The sequence below is a fragment of the Salmo salar genome, chromosome ssa06 (genome assembly GCF_905237065.1).
Source record: "Salmo salar chromosome ssa06, Ssal_v3.1, whole genome shotgun sequence".
Taxonomy (NCBI): domain Eukaryota; kingdom Metazoa; phylum Chordata; class Actinopteri; order Salmoniformes; family Salmonidae; genus Salmo; species Salmo salar.
The window spans coordinates 55026577-55034654 of NC_059447.1; the positions used below are offsets into that span (position 1 = coordinate 55026577).

At 47.4% G+C, this 8078-nt stretch overlaps 1 long non-coding RNA gene across 1 annotated transcript in view; it reads left to right on the top strand.

Moving 5' to 3' along the window:
* LOC106607904 (uncharacterized) overlaps positions 1-7515 on the top strand; it is a 158673-nt gene extending 151158 nt beyond the window's left edge. Inside the window, exon 4 of the long non-coding RNA XR_001329333.2 lies at positions 6830-7515. This is a non-coding gene — a long non-coding RNA (uncharacterized lncRNA). The remainder of the gene's footprint in view (positions 1-6829) is intronic.
* The last annotated feature ends 563 nt before the right edge of the window (positions 7516-8078 follow it).

Genomic DNA, 8078 nt, shown 5'->3' on the forward strand with positions numbered 1-8078 from the left:
CTGTGAAAGGACCCCCTCTCCCCCTTAAGGAACGGCTACCGACGTTCCACCAGGGGTAGCTGAACATCGACGGTCCTGGATGAGTCCCAGATGAGTCTGGGGTCTAAAATGTCCTGGGCCGGAACCCAGGAACATTCCTCAGGCCCGTAACCCTCCCAGTCCATGAGATACTGAGTCCCTCGCCGGAACTGACGACTGGAGAGGATGCGTCGCACCATGTAGGCTGGCTGTCCCGCTATCATGCGAGGCGGAGGTGGATGCCGAGTGGCTGGAGATGTGAAAGGTGGGATGAACCCTCATGGACCGGGAAGACAAAGACGATAGGCCACTGGATTGATGCGCCATAAAACCTTGAATGGCCCAACGTACCGGGGAGCCAACTTCCTAGATTCCACCCATAGAGGCAGATCCCTAGTAGACAACCAGACCATCTGGCCTGGACGCAGGAGGGGACTCGGGCGGTGATGACGGTTGGCCTGTCGTTGAACCCGAGCTGAGGACCTCAGGAGCGCTGACAGAGTCCTCTTCCAGGTCGGGCGGCAATGAGAGATGAAGCATTGAGTGGAAGGAACCGTCACCTCAATCTCCTGATCTGGAAACAGGGGGGGCTGGTAACTGTACAACACCTGGAATGGTGACAGGCCAGTGGAGGAACACTGGAGAGTCTTGTGTGCATACTCCACCCAGGGAAGGTGCTGACTCCAAGCGGCAGGGTTGGCGGACATACAGCACCGTCAGGCGGTCTCCAGATCTTGGTTCACCCACTCAGTTTGACCGTTGGACTGAGGGTGATAACTTGAGGACAGACTGGTCGATGACCCCAGAAAAGTACAGAATCCTATCCAAAATCTGGAGGCAAACTGGGGGTCGGGGACTATGTCCAGAGGAAGCCTGTGAAGGTGGAAAACATGCTGGAAAAGTGGTCCACAATGACCAGGATGGCGGTGTGTCCCTCTGAGGATGGAAGGCCCGTGATGAAATCCATAGAGAGATGGGACCAGGATTGAGAAGGTGTTGGCAGCGGATGAAGAAGCCCCAGAGGCTGCTGACAAGGAGTCTTGTTCCAGGCGCATGTCGGACAGGCCGCCACAAGGTACGAGTGTCCGCCTCCGCCGAGTGCCACCAAAACCTCCTGCTCAAAAACTCTAGCATTCGCTGCCCTCCCGGATAAGAGGTGAGATGCGACAAATGAGCCCACTGAAGTACCTTGGACCGTGCCCCAAGAGGAACAAAAAGTCTGTTAGGTGGACAGCCATCTGGAACTGCCTCCCTACCTTGTGCCTGCCTCACTACAGTCTCTATACCCCAGGACACCGGCGCGAGGATGAGCGACCTGTGGATGATGGATTCAAGCGGCCGATCCTCACTGGAGCTGGGGACCTGGCGCGAAAGGGCATCCGGCTTCACGTTCTTAGACCGCGGACGGTAAGATAACGTGAATCTGAACCGTGTGAAGAAGAGAGCCCAACGAGCATGTCGGGGGTTGAGGCGTTCAGCCTCCTGGATGTAGGTCAGGTTCTTGTGGTAAGTCCAAACCGTAAAGGGATGTTCCGAGCCCTCCAACCAGTGCCGCCACTCCTCCCAAAGCCAGTTTGACCGCAAGAAGCTACCGATTGCTGACATCATAGTTCCTCTCCGCTGGAGTGAGACGCCTGGAGAAGAAGGCACAGGGATGAAGCTTTTGGTCTTTCGCCGAGTGCTGCGAAAGACCGCCCCCACCCCAACGTCAGAGACTTCCACCTCTACCACGAAGGGGAGAGAAGGATCCGCATGAACGAGAATGGGTGCAGAAGAAAAGGTCCTGAAACACCTTCTCAGCAGCAGGGGTTCAGCGTACATGCCCAGCCAGAAATAATCAGACACCCATTTCTCAAGCTAGCATATAATGTCACAAAAACCCAGAAGACAGCTAAATGCAGCACTAACCTTTGATGATCTTCATCAGATGACACACCTAGGACATTATGTTATACAATACATGCATGTTTTGTTCAATCAAGTTCATATTTATATCAAAAAACAGCTTTTGACATTAGCATGTGACGTTCAGAACTAGCATACTTCAGAACCCGCAAACTTCCGGGGAATTTGCTAACAATTTACTAAATTACTCACAATAAACGTTCACAAAAAGCATAACAATTATTTTAAGAATTATAGATACAGAACTCCTCTATGCACTCGATATGTCCGATTTTAAAATAGCTTTTTGGTGAAAGCACATTTTGCAAAATTCTAAGTACATAGCCCAGCCATCACGGGCTAGCTATTTAGACACCCGGCAAGTTTAGCCTTCACCAAAATCAGATTTACTATTATAAAAGTTTGATTACCTTTTGTTGTCTTCTTCAGAATGCACTCCCAGGACTGCTACTTCAATAACAAATGTTGGTTTGGTCCAAAATAATCCATCGTTATATCCGAATAGCGGTGTTTTGTTCCTGCGTCCCAGACACTATCTGAAATGGTAAATCAGGGTCGTGCGCATGGCGCAATTCGTGACAAAAAAAATTCTAAATATTCCATTACCGTACTTCGAAGAATGTCAACCGCTGTTTAAAATCAATTTTTATGCAATTTATCTCGTAAAAAAGCGATAATATTCCGACCGGGAATCTCCTTTTCGGCAAACAGAGGAAAAATCACAAAGACAGGGGCGGCCAGGGCACGCGCCTAAGCCCACAGTCCCTTGATCGGCCACTTGAGAAAGGCGATAATGTGTTTCAGCCTGGGGCTGGGATGACGACATTCAGGTTTTTCCTGGGCTCTGAGGGCCCATGGAAGACGTAGGAAGTGTCACGTTAGAGCAGAGATCCTTTGTAAAAGATAGAGATGGCAAAGAAGTTCAAGAAATGGTCAGACAGGCCACTTCCTGTAAAGGAATCTCTCAGGTTTTGACCTGCCATTTCAGTTCTATTATACTCACAGACACCATTCAAACAGTTTTAGAAACTTTGGAGTGTTTTCTATCCAAAGCCAATAATTATATGCATATTCTAGTTACTGGGCAGGAGTAGTAACCAGATTAAATCGGGTACGTTTTTTATCCAGCCGTGAAAATACTGCCCCCTAGCCCTAACAGGTTAAAACCTACCTTAACCTGTTGGGTCTAGGGGGCAGCATTTGCACGTCTGGATAAAAAAAATGTACCCGATTTAATCTGGTTACTAATCCTACCCAGTAACTAGAATATGCATATACTTATTATATATGGATAGAAAACACTCTAAAGTTTCCAAAACTGTTTGAATGGTGTCTGTGAGTATAACAGAACTCATTTGGCAGGCAAAACCCTGAGACATTTTCTGACAGGAAGTGGATACCTGATGTGTTGTATTGACTTTAAACCTATCCCATTGAAAAACACAGGGGTTTAGGAATATTTTGGCACTTCCTATTGCTTCCACTAGATGTCACCAGCCTTTACAAAGTGTTTTGAGTCTTCTGGAGGGAGATCTGACCGAACAAGAGCCATGGAACGATGATGTCCCATTAGACACCTGGCGCGCTAGTTCATGTTGGGTACCCTCGTTCCAATACGTTATAAAAGAGTATGCATTCGTCCACCTTGAATATTATTCATGTTCTGGTTAAAAAGGCCCTAATGATTTATGCTATACAACGTTTGACATGTTTGAACGAACGTAAATATATTTTTTTCCCCTCGTTCATGACGAGAAGTCCGGCTGGCTTACATCATGTGCTAACGAGACGGAGATTTTTGGACATAAATGATGAGCTTTTTTGAACAAAACTACATTCGTTATGGACCTGTGATACCTGGAAGTGACATCTGATGAAGAGAATCAAAGGTAATGGATTATTTACATAGTATTTTCGATTTTAGATCTCCCCAACATGACGTCTAGTCTGTATCGCAACGCGTATTTTTCTGGGCGCAGTGCTCAGATTATTGCAAAGTGTGATTTCCCAGTAAGGTTATTTTTAAATCTGGCAAGTTGATTGCGTTCAAGAGATGTAAATCTATAATTCTTTAAATGACAATATAATATTTTACCAATGTTTTCTAATTTTAATTATTTAATTTGTTACGCTGACTTGACTGCCGGTTATTGGAGGGAAACGATTTCCTCAACATCAATGCCATAGTAAAACGCTATAAATATGAACTTGATAGAACTAAAAATGCATGCATTGTCTAACATAATGTCCTAGGAGTGTCATCTGATGGAGATTGTAAAAGTTTAGTGCATCATTTTAGCTGGTTTTATGGTTTTGGTGACCCTGTCTTTGAATTGACAAAACATTACACACAACTCTTGTAAATGTACTGTCCTAACATACTCTAAATTTATGCTTTCGCCGTAAAACCTTTTTGAAATCGTAAAACGTGGTTAGATTAAGGAGATGTTTATCTTTCAAAGGGTGTAAAATAGTTGTATGTTTGAAAAATTTGAATTTTGACATTTATTTGGATTCAAATTTGCCGCTCTTGAAATGCACCTGCTGTTGATGGAGTGCACCACGGGTGGCACGCTAGCGTCCCACCTAGCCCATAGAGGTTAATTATGAGCACTCAACCCGCTGCGCCTTGGTCTACTCCCTTCGACGGCCATTACAGAACCACCCACCAAAGAAGGACCAAGCAGCGGAGGAAGGAGCAACAGAGGAGCTACTTGGAGTCGTGGACATGGGAGGAGATATTAGATGTTAAAGGACCATGGCACCAAGCTGGGGAGTACAAGCGCCCGAAGGAGGAGTTGGAGGCAGCTAAGGCAGAACGACAGAGGTATGAGGCATTATATCCTCCATTTCAGGAGGAGAGAAGGCAGCCCCCCAAAAAATGTGGGGGGCTGCCTTCGGGCTGAGGTGCATCGCTGGAGACCTCTGGCTGAGGAGCGTCGCTGGAAACCTTGGGCAGAGGTGCGTCGCTGGAGACCTCGGGCAGAGGTGCGTCGCTGGAGACCTCGGGCAGAGGTGCGTCGCTGGAGACCTTGGGCTGAGGAGCGTCGCTGGAGACCTCGGGCTGAGGAGCATCGCTGCAGGCTCCGGACTGTGGGCCGTCTCTGCAGGCTCCGGACTGTGGGTCGTCTCAGCAGGCTCCGGACTCTGGGCCGTCTCTGCAGGCTCCGGACTGTGGGCCGTCTCTGCAGGCTCCGGACTGTGGGCCGTCTCTGCAGGCTCCGGACTGTGGGACGTCTCTGCAGGCTCAGGACTGTGGGACGTCTCTGCAGGCTCAGGACTGTGGGACGTCTCTGCAGGCTCAGGACTGTGGGACGTCTCTGCAGGCTCCGGGCTGTGGGACGTCTCTGCAGGCTCCGGGCTGTGGGATGTCTCTGCAGGCTCCGGGCTGTGGGACGTCTCTGCAGGTTCCGGACTGTGGGACGTCTCTGGCGGTTCCTGACTGTGGGACATCGCCGGAAGCACTGGACGGGGCACTGTCGCCGGAAGCTCTGGACGGGGCACTGTCGCCGGAAGCTCTGGACTGGGCACTGTCGCCGGAAGCTCTGGACGGGGCACTGTCGCCGGAAGCTCTGGACGGGGAACTGTCGCCGGAAGCTCTGGACGGTGAACTGTCGCCGGAAGCTCTGGACGGGGACTGCGCACTGAAGGCCTGATGCGTGGGGCTGGCTTTGGAGGCGCCAGACTAGTGACACGCACCACAGGGCTAGTGCGAGGAGCAGGAACAAGATGTACTGGACTGGGCAGACGTACTGGACTGGGCATGCGCACTAGATGCCTGATGCGTGGGGCTGGCTTTGGAGGCGCCAGACTAGTAACCTGCACCACAAGGCTAGTGCGAGGAGCAGGATCAGGACGTACTGGACTGGGCAGGCGCACTAGAGGCCTGATGCGTGGGGCTGGCTTTGAAGGCGCCAGACTATTGACACGCACCTCAGGGCTAGTGCGAGGAGCAGGAATGGGATGGGGACTAAGCCCGGAGCCAGAGCCACCACGTAGTTGGAGGATTGGGGGGGTGTAGCACGGGAGCCGTCGTTGACGGTGGCCACCCTCCCTTCCCTCCCTTTAAGTTTGGGGTTATTTTTGTGGGGTTTTTGTGTTTTGGTGCATTCGGGTTCTGCAACTTTTGGGGGGGGGGGGGGGTACTGTCACGTCCTGACCAGAAAAGGGGTTATTTGTTATTGTGGTTTAATGGGGTTTTTGGATATAAATATGAACTTCATCGAGCAAAACATACATGTATTGTGTAACATGAAGTCCTATGAGTGCCATCTGATGAAGATCATCAGATTCATTTTAGCTGTATTTCTGTTTTTTGTGACGCCTCTCCTTGCTTGTCTCGGCGCTGTCCTAACATAATATAATGTTATGCTTTCGCCGTAAAGCCTTTTTGATATCGGACAATGTGGTTGGATTAACGAGAAGTGTATCTTTAAAATGGGATATAATTGTTGTATGTTTGAGAAATTTGAATTATGAGATTTTTGTTGTTTTAATTTGCAGCCCTGCTATTTCACTGGCTGTTGAATAGTGTGTCCCGCGGGTGGGACGCTAGCGTCCCACATTTCCCAGAGAGGTTAAATTCCTTTATACTGAATTTAAAAAAGAGGTAAATGGGTTTCCATCTCATTTTCAACTCTACTGATGGTTTCGTCATGAACTGTTGCGCAAATGTATCCACATGCGCTATAGCCAACAGCTTGCACATACAGTGGGGAGAGGCTATCGACATTATGAGATTATTATGGATAAGAGGGATATTATTTGTATTTGGATAACAAGTAAAAATGTTGTTTGTATATGGCTATCAAATATAGAAAATAAATTGTGTGTCATGGCATTGTCAGTGTCCCTCCATGCTTCGCACAAGTCCTCATATTCTAAAATCAAATGATTTCTCTAACAGGTTGGGACCAACATGGTTGAGTACCTGCACCAGGTGGAGGTGACCAGACCCCACCCATTTGTGTTGGCTCTTGAGGACTGCTCACGGGTGTTTACAGTCATTAGTGGACCGGCATTGGAGCAAGGTACACTGCTTGGGGCACTGGATGTGTGCTTCAAGTCCTACTGTGTTTAATATCAACTTTCCCATTGTGCCCCAGCATGGGAATTCCTACAGACCAAGGTGTATCAGCTGCCAGGAACAGAATCCTCCGTAAGGCTGTCTTTTTTTCTACTGAACAATAGTGGATAAGTATCTGCTCTTGTATGTAGTGGGAGAAGTGAACGGAGGAAGCACATGTGTTCCTGTGAATTAATAGATCAGTGGATGGATGAGACATGAGCGTCACATTCCAATGCTAATATGCTCTTATGGCACTATTTATAGCTCTGTTAAAAGTACTTTTCGTTTGTTTTTTAATGCATTTGTGCCTGCTTTTTGCCAACAGTATGGTATGTGGCTCGTTTCACATTAGTTCAACTACTGAAGCGTGCTCTGGTATGCTTTCATTCTATCACAACTATTTATTATAAATACAAATGTTACATTTTTGGGATTGTGAAAAGTGCTTTATGAATGAAATATATAGTTGATGTCGGAAGTTTACATACACTTAGGTTGGAGTCATTAAAACTTGTTTTTAAACCACTCCACAAATTTCTTGTTAACGAACTATAGTTTTGGCAAGTCGGTTAGGACATCTACTTTGTGCAGGACACAAGTCATTTTTCCAACAATTGTTTACAGACAGATTATTTCACTTATAATTCACTTTATCCCAATTCCATTGGGTCAGAAGTTTACATACACTAAATTGACTGTGCCTTTAAACAGCTTGGAAAATTCCAGAAAATGATGTCATGGCTTTAGATGCTTCTGATAGCCTAAATTACATCATTTGAGTCAATTGGAGGTGTACCTGTGGATGTATTTCAAGGCCTACCTTCAAACTCAGTGCCTCTTTGCTTGACATCATGGGAAAATCAAAATAATTCGATTTTTGTGGGCAGAAATGAAAAAGTGTGTGCGCGCAAGGAGGCCTACAAACCTGACTCAGTTACACCAGCTCTGTCAGGAGAAATGGGCCAAAATTCACCCAACTTATTGTGGGAAGCTTGTGGATGGCTACCCGAAACATTAGACCCATGTTAAACAATTTAAAGGCAATGCTACCAAATACTAATTGAGTGTATGTAAACTTCTGACCAAC